Source organism: Scylla paramamosain, chromosome 8 (assembly GCF_035594125.1).
Source record: "Scylla paramamosain isolate STU-SP2022 chromosome 8, ASM3559412v1, whole genome shotgun sequence".
Classification (NCBI taxonomy): Eukaryota; Metazoa; Arthropoda; class Malacostraca; order Decapoda; family Portunidae; genus Scylla; species Scylla paramamosain.
In genome coordinates this window covers 30819540-30834539 of record NC_087158.1, presented here as the reverse complement: position 1 = coordinate 30834539, position 15000 = coordinate 30819540, and the positions used below count along the sequence as shown (strand labels likewise).

Here is a 15000-nt window from a genome sequence, read left to right as displayed (position 1 = left end):
GAAGGGCCACCATTGTCAGCAAGACGTACCACTTTTGTTTCTTTTGTGGGACGAGTTCCTCCCACTGCGACGCGGTTGCCACACGCCCCCAATTTTCCTCCCGGCGGCCCAGCCCAACTCCACGGCCTTTCTTACGTAATTAACCCGGCGTAACGTCAGGCTTTGTGCATTTAAAATTAGAATCCATCATGCAGCTTCATTTCCGCCGTGGTAATCCGGGAGGGGCGACAGGAGGGGGCGCGAGGGTGAAACAAAGTGGAAAGTTGGGGAGCCTCGGTGTCGATGGCAACTGGCCCAGAGAAGCTGAGTTGCACAAGATTTTCCAAAGAGGCTAGTTTTTAAAAAAGTTTTCCCTCTCTCCCTCGGCGATTACAACTGACTTTTCGGCACGAGTCTGTATCTGTGCACTCAAAAATAACGCGCGCCTCCGCCTGTGTCGAGTAGACGGAAGCACTGCACTGAAAGAGGAAACTAACAAAATGTGGACCTGAAAACTGGCAAATGCGCATCCCTCGCCTGATGACTGAGAGGGGCCACTATAAAACATATACGAATCGCCCCCTCCCTCCGCGCCACACACAGGCCTCCCCATCGATTCATTTTCACGCCATTTAAGGCTTTGCGTCGCCCTAGCATAAAAGGTAATATCCTGTGACACTAGTCCGTTTGATAAGGTCTTAGTGTCGCGGAGGGTAATGCTCTCCCTCTCTCGCTCTCTATCTCTCTCTCTTTCTCTCTCCTCTCTCTCCCTCCTCTCTCTCTCTCTCTCTCTCTCTCTCTCTCTCTCTCTCTCTCTCTCTCTCTCTCTCTCTCTCTCTCTCTCTCTCCCCGTCTCTGTCCCCCGTGTCCGAAGATGTCAACAAGGGCATCAGGCCGCGGGTCGTGTCGCTACACAAGATTATTGACACAACAATCAGCTGGTCAACCTCGCTGAATAATAACGAAAAATACACCAAAGTAGAGAGTCAGATAGCCAGCAGGAGAGGTGAGGAGCCGCGTGGGGAAGACGAGGAGGAAGAGGAAGACGACTACGGAAAGGAAGACGAGTAGGAGGAGCAGGCTTAGTGTCTCAGGCTTCGTAACAGCCCGCGAAGTTGAGTAGAGGAGGCATGATGTTAAACCAATGGCGGACATGGTAAAAAAAAAGGTGATGTTAGATTTTTCCACGAATATATTCTTTGGTGTTGCTGCTTCCTTCCTTCCTGCCTTTCTTCCTTCCTTCCTTCCTTCTTTTCTTCCTTCCTTCCTTCCTTTCACGCTTCCTACCTTCCTTTCTTCTTTCCTTCCATCCTTCCTTCCTTCCTTCCATCCTTCCTTCCTTCCTTCCTTCCCTTCTTCCTTATTTATTCTTTGTTCCTTTTTTCCTTAGTATCTCCTCCATCTTCCCTTCTCTCCTTCCGACAACTCTCTCTCTCTCTCTCTCTCTCTCTCTCTCTCTCTCTCTCTCTCTCTCTCTCTCTCTCTCTCTCTCTCTCTCTCTCTCTCTCTCTCCCTCTCTCTCATCCTCCCTCCTTCCCCTCGCCATCCCACCCTCCTTTCCCTCTCTTAAGTCTCCCTCCTCTTCTTTTTCCGACAGCCCTAGGTGGGGATGGGAAGGAGGGAGGGGACGGGAGGGGAGGAGCGGGGCGTTAAAGCATAGTGTTGATGGGAGGATCACACTGCACAAGGGAACCTATGTATGTAAATTAATAGGTATATTAATGGAAAATGAAAAAAAAAAATGCACGTACGAGGATATTATATATGTAGCTGCTTATAAAATTCATCATCGTACATAGGCTGTTTCTTTTTTGTCTTCCAGCAGATGAGAGAGAGAGAGAGAGAGAGAGAGAGAGAGAGAGAGAGAGAGAGAGAGAGAGAGAGAGAGAGAGAGAGAGAGAGAGAGAGAGAGGAGCGGGATGGCTGGAATGTTTCTGAGAATGTGGTGAATGTATTAAAAATCTCTCTCTCTCTCTCTCTCTCTCTCTCTCTCTCTCTCTCTCTCTCTCTCTCTCTCTCTCTCTCTCCAATTGATACATTCAATGATTGCATGCCAGAGAGAGAGAGAGAGAGAGAGAGAGAGAGAGAGAGAGAGAGAGAGAGAGAGAGAGAGAGAGAGAGAGAGAGAGAGAGAGAGAGAGAGAGAGGGGGGGTATAGGTTGCTCTTCTTCCTTCTGTGAGTGTTGTTGATATTGGGAGGAGGAGGAGGAGGAGGAGGAGGAGGAGAAGGAGGAGATTATGCAGTGACTTGTCATGGAAACCAGAATATAATATGAAGTGGTTTGAATAATGGTAAAAGTACACAGCAAATTTTTGTATAAGTACTTGAACTAACACACACGCACACGCACACATACACACACAAACACACACACACACACACACACACACACACACACACACACACACACACACACACACGAACATCTCACCCCCGTCACTGAGATAACCATCACTCGTGTACATTGCGTTCCTTGTCACCTGATCTCCCCCACTACACTCCTCCTCCTCCCTCATCCTCCCCTCCCAGCACCTCCCCTGGCCTTCCTGCACTGCCCTCCCACCCCGCGACAGGCGAGGTGACATGCGGCAGGTAACAGCAGCGGCAGGAGCAAGAGAGGGAGAGAGAGAGAGAGGGGGAGGTTGAGTAGCGTCTGTGAGCACGACAAAAACCCGAGGAAGGACCCCCGCGCTGCACAATTAGTCGACCAAGTGACGGGTGGGCCTCGTACCTGTCCTAGAGCCGCCTTATTGGTCCGTGACGCCCTCAGTCCCGCCGCCGCCCGCTGACAGGTGGGGCAGGTGATAAGAGAGCGGGATGGGGCCGGAATGATAGGGTGTGGGGTGTAGGGTGTTGGGTGGTGAGGGGAAAGGGTATAGACAGGTGAGGGTGGTATGGGTGGCTGGGGAATGGACGTTGTGTGTGTGTATGTGTGTGTGTGTATTAAGGTGTGAGGAAAAAAGGTTGAAATACTGAAGAGATGCAAGATCAAACACATACGTAACTGCCACTAATATCACTGCTCTGAAGAAAAACATGCAAGAGAAAAGAAATAGCGGAGTGAAAGCGCTGCGGCAGAAAGGAGACGTACTCTTGGCAGCAAAGTCTATCGTGTGATCTTGGACGCTGAGTCAGATAAGGCATTTGGTCAAAAAATATTTCCTCGTGTTTTTAAGCGTTCCATGAGAAGAAACCTTATCAGCAGTATCATTATAATCACATCATCCAGTGTCACTTCCATGATTATAATATACAGAGGTTTAATATGAGAGAGAAAACTCGTAGAGAATTCTTTTAACTTTTACATCCAGGCACTATTAATTTCACTGCGTCTTGGGAAGGAAAGTCCTGCTCGCTGTCAATTCTTGGAGTGAGTAACTGCAGAGACTCAGCGACGGACAGACGGCAGGAAGGTACACAGGAAGGTGTAGGGAAGCGTCAGGGGAAGACGATTGGGAGGGAGAGAGGGTGGTGGTAGTGGTGGTGGTGGTGGTGGTGGCGGTGGCGGTGGCGGTTGCGGTGGTGGTGGTGGGTGGCATACCTGGTGGTGATGTAGCGGTGGATAATTGGGCAGATGTCACGCAGGTAGCGGCTTCATAACGAGAGCTGGGTGCTGGACATGCTAGTCTCTCTCTCTCTCTCTCTCTCTCTCGACCCTCCCTTATCCCCACTCACACACACACACACACACACACACACACACACACACACACACACACACACCGTCGCGTTATGGGTGTCATTACGGCGGTGCAATCTTGTGCGGGCGATACGCGAGCCCTGTGGTCGCGGCCGCCTTTCTTGGCTCTATTATTTACCTGTCCGGGGGCGGTAATTGGCCTTAATTCCACACACTGTTTCCACGACCCCGCACGAGACGACCCACCAGACCCTATCCTACCATGCACGAGCCTTCCACCACGCACCACCACCCACGTCCTTCTGCAGACACGTCTTCTGCTACACATTGTCCTTGCGTGACGGTTCCTAAGCTTGGGTGCGTGTGAGGAAGGGAAGTTTGAGTGAGTGAGACACAGGACCATGTTTCGAAACCCTTCTCCATGCGCCGCACCCCCATTACTTTCCAAGGGCTGTACTAGTTGAAGTTACACCACGCGTGAGAACCTGGCAAATTACCTCTGTGGCTCTTGAAAAAAAGAAAGTCATGAGAGAGCAAAGCACTTCAGAATACAGGCAATACTTGTGAGGATGGGAGTGTAGTGATATATGGGTGAGGGAGTGAAGTGGTAGGGACTGGGTGAAGGGAGTGAGGGAGGCAGGACAGCTGTGAATGAGGCAGGCGGAGAGCGAGAGAGACACGTGTGAGAACGGAACTATAAGGAAAGGGGTGAATGAGCGGTCAGATTGTTGATATTTCCTGGCGTGTGTCGAGGGGGAGGGGAAGGAGGAGGAGGAGAGAAATGGAAAGAGGAAAGAAGTTGTATGAGATGAGGAAGAGAGAGAGTATACACACATACATATATACATACATACATACATAGAGCGTTGTTTAAATGATAAGACTTAACTTACAGGCGTATGCTTGTATCAAATTCGAAACGAAGCAGAGAGAGAGAGAGAGAGAGAGAGAGAGAGAGAGAGAGAGAGAGAGAGAGAGAGAGAGAGAGAGAGAGAGAGAGAGAAATAAAAGCTAAATATAAAAAATTGCTGTCAGGGAAATGAGTGATGATAATGGGGCAGGAGGGAGAGGGAGGAGAGAACGGTAGGAGAGGAAAGAGTGAAGAGGAGAAAGGAGGAGGAGGAGGAGGAGGAGGAGGAGGAGGAGGAGGAGGAGGAGGAGGAGGAGGAGGAGGAGGAGGAGGAGGAGGAGGAGGAGGAGGAGGAGGAGGAGGAGGAGGCGGGTGTCATTAGAGGCCGCTGAAGCCACGAGAACCTTCCCTCCCTTCGTCTAAGCACTAGCGGAGCGAATAGGGAAGAGGAGGAGGAGGAGGAGGAGGAGGAGGAGGAGGAGGAGGAGGAGGAGGAGGAGGAGGAGGAGGAGGAGGAGTTGTCGGTATAATGACGACAGTGGAGGCTTGCAGTGTGGTCAGGAAGAGAAAAAATAAATAAAACACACAGTACATCAGAGCAATGAAATCTTACCGGTACTTATGAAAATATATTGAGTTATGACGCCGCAAGAATTCATTTACATACCACCGGATACGGTTATGAGAAAGCGCTACCTCCTCCACCGAGAAAATGTTACAAGCCAGAATCAGTTAGTTAATAAATCAACAGACACTGGACCGTAAAAATCCTGGCATAATTTAATTAGACATACCAAACGTCATATACTCGTATTTCATAGAATATAGAATACAGGAGCGTTCTAATGAGGCCTGAAGAGGGAAGGGAACTAAGGTAAGCGGAAAGAGGGCATGGGAAGGCACTTTGGGTTGAGTATAGGAGCATTTTAAGAAGGTCTGAAGGGGGAAGGGGAGAGGGAAGGGAAGCAAGTGGAAGGAGGGCAAGGGAGGCTGCGGAAGTGTGTGCTACTGTGATTGGCACTTGTCGGAAGGTTCCAAACGATGCGAGACGGCGCCCACTATGCACACAGCTTGCCGGAAACACTGTGACGGGGCCAGAAAGGAGCGAGCGAGCGAGAGAGAGAGAGAGAGAGAGAGAGAGAGAGAGAGAGAGAGAGAGAGAGAGAGAGAGAGAGAGAGAGAGAGAGAGAGAGAGAGAGAGAGAGAGATTAAGGGTAAATATTTCCAAACAGAGATAAGTAAAGAATGAAGTAACTAAAAAGTCGTAAAGAAAAATCGAAAGTGATAGTAGGGCATAGTGGAGAAACAAGGAAAAAGGAGGAGGAGGAGGAGGAGGAGGAGGAGGAGGAGGAGGAGGAGGAGGAGGAGGAGGAGGAGGAGGAGGAGGAGGAAGGAGGGAGAGGAATTACCCAGTCAGTGGAAAAAAGGAGATGCAAGAGACCAAAGATGCTGCGAGAACAATAAGGAATAAGAAGAAAAAAGAGAAAGTGGAAACATGTAAACTAAAGGCAGGATTACTGGAAGGATGCAAATGAAGCAAAAAATAACAGAGAAGAGAACCAAAGTTAAAACAAGGAAGTATGAGGAAAGAGATACAGAGAAATAAGAGAGAGAGAGAGGAAGGGGGAGAGAGAGAAGAAGGGGGTCGTTGCTCTCTTTCCCTTCTCCATTCTCTCTTTCCACGACCACCATCTCTTCTTCCTTGCCCCTAAATGGTTACTTGACATTGCTGGAAGGTCAGTGAAGTTCAGATGGTGTGTTTTCCTCTCCTGCACCCCTGTCCCTTCCCCTGCATCCCTCTCCCCTTCCCTGCGCCCTTGCACCCCCTGCCCCCTTCCCCCAGGCCGCCGTCTTTATAGCCCTCATCTCCTTAAATGGCCAATAGGAATCATCCCTTCCTGACCGTCCTCCTCTTATAAAGGCAGACGGTAATCACGGCCGCTGTGTCTTTATCTAGGCGGGTCGGAGGCGTGGGGTGGGCGTGGGCGTACCCGTGGTGCTCCGGCGACGGAGGAGGAGGAGGAGGAGGAAGAGAAGGAGATGTGAAGGAGCAGCAGGCGAGGCAAGGGAAGGCAAGGAAGGCAGGGGAAGGAGGCAGGCCGGGTGCTGGCAGTCCCACGCCACCTCAAGTACCGTGACCAATTGGCCATTGTGCAGTGCGCGGCCCCGCATCTGTAAATATGTCATTACTGATCACCCTGATCGCGGAGGGCCGGCGGGGAGGGAGAGACGCGGCGCTAGGAGTATCCCGAGTATCAGGGATGAGGGATAAGAGGTCGCGGAGGCCCAACCACCACCACCACCACCACCACTACTATATCGTTCACATAAAAACCTGGAGGCTGTTACACGGCCGGCCCGCGCGTCCTCGTAAATAAGTGACGAGGGTCCGGCGAGCCATTTAGGCGAGGGGCACAATGGGCGGCATGAGGGAGGCGGGTCACCCAGCGCCCCGCCCCGCCATCACCTACTGGGGACCAGGGAGGGGGAGGAGAGAGGGGGATGTCCTTGCCGGGAGGATTAAGGTCTTCATTAATGTGATCCGCCCTGTAGTGTCCCCGAGGCCCCGTCCTCCATCAGTGCTGGCCGGGACACGCCGCCCTCACCGCGGCCAACACCCATTACCGTCATCTACATAATGCCAGCCATACCGTTACGTTATCCAGCCCGGCTTGTTTCCTATCCAGGCTGTTTTATTTTCCGTTTACTGTAAAAATATCCCTTCCCTCACCATTCTCTGTCCGGCCACACCATGGTCATCCCACATCGTCCCCCACCGCACCACGCTCCTGTCCACACCACACCACACCTAAACATGTCGAACATAACACCTTCCGCCACATCACACTCACACCTTCTCTAGCAGGCCTCGCCACATCACACCTTCCTTCCTGGTGGTAAAAGCCTCACAGCCTCCTGGCGGTGGCGGCAGCGGCGTGGTGGCGGCGCGGCCCACGTGGCGGCGCAGCGGGAGGGCGGCAGGGGAGGAGGAAGGATGAAGAACGAAAAGGACTCGAGTAAATTCGTGTTTCGAGAAAAGAGAGAAAATATACAAACAGGAAAGCAACAAGACATCGTATGAGTGAGTGAGGAAAAAAAGGAAGAGGAGGAAACGTACCATGAGTCGTGACTGCATGATTAGAAGGAGGAATGAGGAGGAGGAGGAGGAGGAGGAGGAGGAGGAGGAGGAGGAGGAGGAGGAGGAGGAGGAGGAGGAGGAGGAGGAGGGGTGAACACACAATGGGCCGTGTCGGGTCAGGAGAGGGCCGGCCCGTTCACAATACACCAGAGGCCCCGACACAATCCCGCCACACTGTATCACTATCGCCGCCACCCCAGCCACCCCAAATAACAAAATGCCTTACAAAGAGGAGCCTCTCTAACCCCGCTCCCTCCCTGCCTCCCTCCCTCCTTCTCTCTTTACCCCCTCCTCCTCCCTCTCCTTCCCTTCCCTTTCCCAGCTCGTATTTCTAACATGATTATTTCTTTTCTTCTTAAGTGATGTAATTCTGGAATGGAGTTTGTGTCGGGATGTTTGTCTGTCTGTATTTGCATGTGTGTGTGTGTGTGTGTGTGTGTGTGTGTGTGTGTGTGTGTGTGTGTGTGTGTGTGTGTGTGTGTGTGTGTGTGTGTGTGTGTGTGTGTGTGTGTTTGAGTGCGATAACCCACATGCTCTCTCTCTCTCTCTCTCTCTCTCTCTCTCTCTCTCTCTCTCTCTCTCTCTCAATCTATATCTATCTATCTATCCGTCAATCGCTAAAAATCACACACACACACACACACACACACACACACACACACACACACACACACACACACACACAATATTACTTTAATAGTTCCTTATATCCGAAACTCTTAATGCTTCCTTCCTCCTTATTCCCTCTCCTCCTTCTCTTCCTCCTCCTCCTCGTGGCCTTTTCACTCCCTTCCCCCGCGGCCGATGACAAGGGCGGTGCGTAACCTAACAGGGCGTGGGTCCCGAAGGAGCTACTGAGGTCCCTGTGTGTTCTATGAGCGAGGGAGGGAGAGGAGGAAGAGGAGGAGGAGGAGGAGGAGAAGGAGGAGGAGGAGGAGGAGAAAGGCTTCTGGCTGGGAGAGGCTGCACTCAATGGCTGGAACGAATCTCACTTACAGAGTAGCGACCGTGTGGCTTTGTGAGAACTGATAGGGTGGAGAGGGTGGTGGTGGTGGTGGTGGTGGTGCTTGTAATGGCAAGATAGTGGAAGAAAGTGTGATGGTTTATAGTAGCGATGGTTGTATATTGATTGTGGTAGTGGTGCTTGTAATAGTGGTGTGGTAGGGAGGGTGATAATGATATAGTGGTGATGGTGGTGGTGGTGGTGTTCCGCAAGGATCAGTAAATACATTGAATGGTGATAAGGATAGTATTGATATATAGATGAGACGGTGTAGATGCAATGATAGTGATGGTGCGTGGCTGGACGATACTGGTGAAAGAGTCACTGTCATTACCATCATCATTCCCACCTCTTCACCATTATTCTTATCCTCCTTCTCCTCCTCCTCCTCCTCCTACTACTACTACTATTTCTCTTCTCTTTTACACCAATTCTTCTCTAACTTTTCTCTTATACTTTCGTTCTGCACTTCCCTATATTCTCCTCTTCTCCCTCCTCCTCATATACCACCACAACAATGCTTCTTGATTCATTGTGTAAATTTAGCAGTCGTAAAAAAAAACTCATCGATCTTCCACCGACGGTATCAGTGTCTCCCTCAGCGGGGTGGAGAGAGAGGGAGAGGGAGAGGGAAGGGAGAGAGAAGGGAAAGGGACTGATGATGACTCTATTTGTGCTCTGCCGTGCGCCAGCTACTCGCCGACCCTTCCACTCATTTTCCCACCAGTTGTGCTCTTTCCTTTTCCTCTCTTTCCTCTCCCTTCCTGACTTTTCTCCTTTCCTTTCCGTTGTATTTTTTCCTTCCCCCTTCCCTTTACTCTCTTCCTTCTTTCTCCAGACTTTTTTTCCCTACTTTCCGTCTTATTTTTTTCCTTCCCTCCCTTTCCTCTAGCTTACTGATTTTTTTTCCCTCTTCCTCTCTCTAAGTGTCATGCTAAAAATTACAAAAGATGCATATGAATGAGAAATGTATAAAAAATATTAATGAGGAGGAGGAGGAGGAGGAGGAGGAGGAGGAGGAGGAGGAGGAGGAGGAGGAGGAGGAGGAGGAGGAGGAGGGGGCATGAGGAGGAGGAGAAGGAAGAGGAGGAAAAAGCGATTAACATATCCAGATTTTCTTTAGCAGTGACATGTGACATCACACGAGAGGAGAAAAATGAGGAAGCTGGAAGAGAGGAGAGGAGAGGAGAGAAGAAAAGAGAAGAGAAGAGAAGGGAAGGGATGAGGAGAGGAGAGGAGAGGAGAGGAGAGGAGAGGAGAGTAGAAGACAAGAGAAGAGAAGAGAAGAGAAGAGAGAGGAGAGAGAGAAAGAGGGAGGAAAAGAGGGGAGATAGGATGAGAGGGAGGAAGAAGAGGAGGGTAGGAGCAACGGGGGAGCAGAAAGACCTATCAATTACAACAACAATAAATGATGACACACTTCATTAACATCATTTTATGGGACCCCTGACACTCGGCGAGCCTGGGAAGAAGGGAGAGGGGAGAAGAGAGGAGAGGCGAGGAGAGGAGAGGAGAGGAGAGAGGAGAGGAGACAGTACAGCAGACTTACTGAAGCCCTGAATGGTCCTCGAGGACTTGTTTGGGTTAGCGAGAGGAGCAGTGGTGCCCGTGGTGTGCTCAGATAGAAGGAGGCCCTACTGTTGCCCTTTTAGTGTGACTGTTAATGGTTAGGAGTGAATGAGGGAGAGAGTGATTGGGTGTATACTTGTCTATATCTGTCCCACTGCTTGTACCTCCCTCTCTGCTCGTGGGTGTATGTATGTCTCAGATTAGAAGAGTTTGTATGATCGATATCTGTGGTAAGGTTGTGGCAGGTGGAGGTTGTGATGGGTGGAAAATGAAGTCTGTTAAGTGGATACGATGTGTGTGTGTGTGTGAAGTGGATGAAAGTTACAGTGGGTGAAAGGAAGAGTTAAAACAGCAATGAGTGACGGGTGTATTGTGCCCCTGGTGACTCGCTGTAAAGTAATGACTGGAAGGTGACTCAGAGACAAGCCGCGATGAATAATGGTGACAGGAACAGATGAAGAATGGATCACAAAACGATGAATGAGGCGAACAAAGAATGGCACGTGAGGGGATATATATAATAAGACGCTCTCAAGAAAAAAAAAAAAAAATAGCGAAATAAAATCAAAATCTTTTAATCTGTATGTGAATTCGAGAGACAGTGAGATTTCTTGAGAGACAATGGCAGGGACGGGATGGGGCGGAGCGGGGCATGTTTGAGACGGAGCGAGGCGGAATGAGGTGGACCAAGTGAGGAGTAATGAGATGAGCGATAAATATCATTAAAGGGATAAAGAAGACTGCTTGCAGCCTCCTTCATCATGGGGCGGCTTGGCTATCAATATAATTTATGATTTTACATTCTCTCTCTCTCTCTCTCTCTCTCTCTCTCTCTCTCTCTCTCTCTCTCTCTCTCTCTCTCTCTCTGTCTCTCTCTCTCTCTTAACCGACATCTCATCTCATCTCACTAGAGAAGAATCACCACCGCCACTACTACGTGCTGCTACCACCACCACAACTACCACCACCACCACCACCACCACCACCACCTACTTTTCACACCAGTTCTCTTTATCAGATATCTTGTCCTCACGCTGCGTCCCAGTAACCATGAGAACACCCACCCTCCTCTTTCCTCTCTCTCCCTCCCTCCCTCCATCCCTCCCGCCAGTGTCCATTACCCCTCCTCCCGTCGGGCCCTAATATTTGCTGTGATTTTTTATGGTAATTGTTAATTATACGGAGCCGTGTAGTCAAGGGCGGGCCTGGTAATGGTCGCCAGTCTTCATTGGGGCCACGATGTATGTTATGTGGCTGGCGAGGGCAGTGGCGGGGCGGCACGGGAGGGGGTGGAGAGAGAGAGAGAGAGAGAGAGAGAGAGAGAGAGAGAGAGAGAGAGAGAGAGAGAGAGAGAGAGAGAGAGAGAGAGAGAGAGAGAGAGAGAGAGAGAGAGAGAGAGAGAGAGAGAGAGAGAGAGAGAGAGAATGGTGAGGAAAAGGGGAATGAGGAGAAAAGGGAACGGGGTTGGGAAATGAAATGAATGAGAAGGAAGGAGGAAGAAGGAAAAGAGGAGAAGAATGGAAGTCATGCACGCTATCACACACACACACACACACGCACACACACAAGACAAAGTTAAAGAGCAAGGCAAGAATTACATGGAAAGGGATTATAAAATATAACAGAAAAAAAGAAAAAAAGAAGCAATGGAAGAGAGAGAGAGAGAGAGAGAGAGAGAGAGAGAGAGAGAGAGAGAGAGAGAGAGAGAGAGAGAGAGAGAGAGAGAGAGAGAGAGAGAGAGAGAGAATGCTTAACTTAGAGAAATGTAGACATAAATAATAAATGGAGGGGGAGAGAAAATGTGGAAAAGTGTGGAGGGGAAGGTCTGATTTACGGAGGAAAGGGGAAGGGATGGAGGAAAGGGGGAGGAAAAGAGGAAAGGGGGAGGGAAGGAGGAAAGTGGTGATATTCCCAAATTTAAGTTCTCATGGAGAGACCCTCCTTTACCCCTCCTATTTCCTCCCTTCCCTCCATCCCTCCCTTCCCTCCCTTCCTCCCTTCCTCCCTCCCTCCAGGACTTTAACGGGTCAATTAGGGACAACAGAAGAAAACGACCTCAGAGAGAGAGAGAGAGAGAGAGAGAGAGAGAGAGAGAGAGAGAGAGAGAGAGAGAGAGAGAGAGAGAGAGAGAGAGAGAGAGAGAGAGAGAGAGAGAGAGAGAGAGAGAGAGAGATCACGACACTGGGAAACGAGTATGCATATGAACTTTCTAATATCATACAAATCATAAGACAGAACAAGACACAAGAGAGAGCGAAGCAAAGAATAGTGAGCTCAGGGACTAACACGGAAACAAGACACCAGAAGTCCACCTCCTTTCCTTTCCTTGACAAAACTCTAATACACTGCGCAATAATTCCCCAAAGACCAGTACTCGTATATACAAGAGTCACTGTGGACACCTCGTGGGTCAGTGCTGCAATTATCACTCTGTATCTCGCTGCCGCCACACGCCGCCAAGCTACTACTGAGACGACCGCGGAACACCCCTGATCGCTTGTCCGCCTTTCCCCTTCGCTGAGCAGGAGTGGGAGTAGAGGCAAGGGGGAAGGAGTACACGCACTTACTGATAAAGAGGCATCGTCTTACAACACTCGGGTGGCCGAACACAGAACACAGCTAAGCGAAGCGAGGAGGGACTGCCGTGCGGTTTGGTTTTTAGGAGCCAGGAAATGTTTTTATCTATGCACGTCGCACCTGTCAGTCATCTGCCGCCTCGTGCGTGGCAGGTAGGTCACCGTATACCTGTAATGAGGGCGGTGCAGGAGGAGGAGGAGGAGAAGGAGGAGGAGGAGGAGGAGGAGGGTGACTCGTCCTTTCACACCCATAAAATTTAGGACAAGTTAAGGTGGAAAGTGATAAACCAGAAGAGTTATGGAAAAGAGGAGAGGAGGGAGGAATGACGGGTAGGTAAGGGAGAGAGACGGTCTCCTGAGGCGTCACAACACAGGTAAACAAAACGCTCGGTCACAAAAACGTGGGCTTTTCGCGGTGTGTTCGATGAACTCCAGTCGATAATAGGGAGCAGTGTCGACCTCAGCCATCACGGGCAGGTGAAAATGAGCAGGTGTTTGGTGCTCCTCGAGGAATTAATTGTTTTATCGGCTCGGTGATCCATCAAGGCTGTCCTGACGGGCCTGGGGGCGGGGTGGAGGCCACGGGGGGCGCATCCTGCCGCTACCACCACCACCACTGCTCATCCCTCACTCTTACACGCAACCTAACAATGCATGTACTATGTCGTTCACACAAAGGGAGGAGAAACACACACACACACACACACACACACACACACACACACACACACACACACAGTCCACCACCTTCCCAAACCAGCCACAAACGATCTTCTCAAACGCCACATCCGCCAGCAGGAGTGGGCGGCGGCGTCCATTGTGCAGGCGGCGGGCGGCCTCGGGTTATTGGGTCATTTGGGCGTAATGGACTGGCAGGGGCGGCCGTCATTCCCCGCCCCGCCCTCCTCTAACCCCGCCGCTCCTCCGCATCTCCGTCTTTTTGCGCTGGATTGACGGAGCGAGAGGGTCGGTTACCGTATTGATTGTGAGCATTGGTATTGTTGTGGCGTGTGGCGGCGTGTGCCTGACCTGGGAACTCGGCCCACGCCACACCCATTGCCCTCAATCACCCCAAAAACACCCCCGCAAAGCCATTCACCGCCACCAGTCACCGGCTCGAGTCTTCATCCTCCCCAGTCACCCCAACAACTCCCCAACAACTTCCCTTCCACTCACCCCATCTATATCACAGCATCTTCACTGGACAGAATAGGAGGAAGAGGAGGAGGAGGAGGAGGAGGAGGAGGAGGAGGAGGAGGAGGAGGAGGAGGAGGAGGAGGCAGCCACGGTAAGCGAAATGCGCGGCAGCAGGATGAGGCGGAAATGGCGTCAGCGAGCGACAATGGTAACCACTTTTAAGTCCTGACTGGAGGAAAGGCGGAGAGAAGGAGGGGTAAAGGGAGGAGGAAGAGGAGGAGGAGGAGGAGGAGGAGGAGGAGGAGGAGGAGGAGGAGGAGGAGGAGGAGGAGGAGGAGGAGGAGGAGGGCAAGGAGGATAGAGGAAGGAGGTAAAGGGGCGTCGAGGAGAAGCTGAGGAGTTTTGAGGTGAAAGGGAATATCGGGTTCCGTTGATATTATTCCTCCTCCTCCTCTTTTCCTTTCCTTCCTCTTCCGCTTCCTCCCCTCTTGCCTCTCTTCTTCTCCATAACTTTATTGCAGTGCTCGGTTCGTCTCTTCTTCCCCTCCTCACCCTAACGTTCCTTGCCTTTACCAATATGTCTTTACTCTGTATCTCGCTTCCCTATGTTTGCATATGCACAAGCAGAAGGAGGAGGAGGAGGAGGAGGAGGAGGAGGAGGAGGAGGAGGAGGAGGAGGAAAAGAAAGACAACAATGAGGAAACCAATGATTAAAAACGAGGAGGATATTAAAGAGAACGAGGAAGACTGGAGGAAGATATAAATAGCGGATAACAGAGCAGGAGGAGGAGGAGGAGGAGGAGGAGGAGGAATTGGAGGAGGAGGTCAGAAGGTCATCCCCATTACCATACAATAGCGTTAAATGGTACCAGGGAGGTGATTCAGGAGGTGGGTGGCCCTCTCGCCACCACCACCACCAACACCGCCACCACCACCACCATCACCACCACTACCTCTGTCCTTTCCTTCCTTTCCTTTCCTTCTCTCCTCTTCTCCTTCCTTTCATCCTTCACTCCACTATTTCTCCATCTCCGCCACCATCCTCTATCCTTCTCTTCTTCCTCCCCTTCTCTCCCTTTCCTTCTCTCCTCCTCCCCTTTCTCTCC

At 50.9% G+C, this 15000-nt stretch overlaps 1 protein-coding gene and 1 long non-coding RNA gene across 3 annotated transcripts in view; one reads left to right on the top strand and one right to left on the bottom strand.

The window, feature by feature from the left end:
• The window catches only part of LOC135103155 (paired box protein Pax-6-like), a 120415-nt gene that overhangs the window by 20975 nt on the left and 84440 nt on the right, over positions 1–15000 (top strand). The window lies entirely within an intron of this gene.
• LOC135103159 (uncharacterized) overlaps positions 1–15000 on the bottom strand; it is a 153418-nt gene that overhangs the window by 95137 nt on the left and 43281 nt on the right. The window lies entirely within an intron of this gene.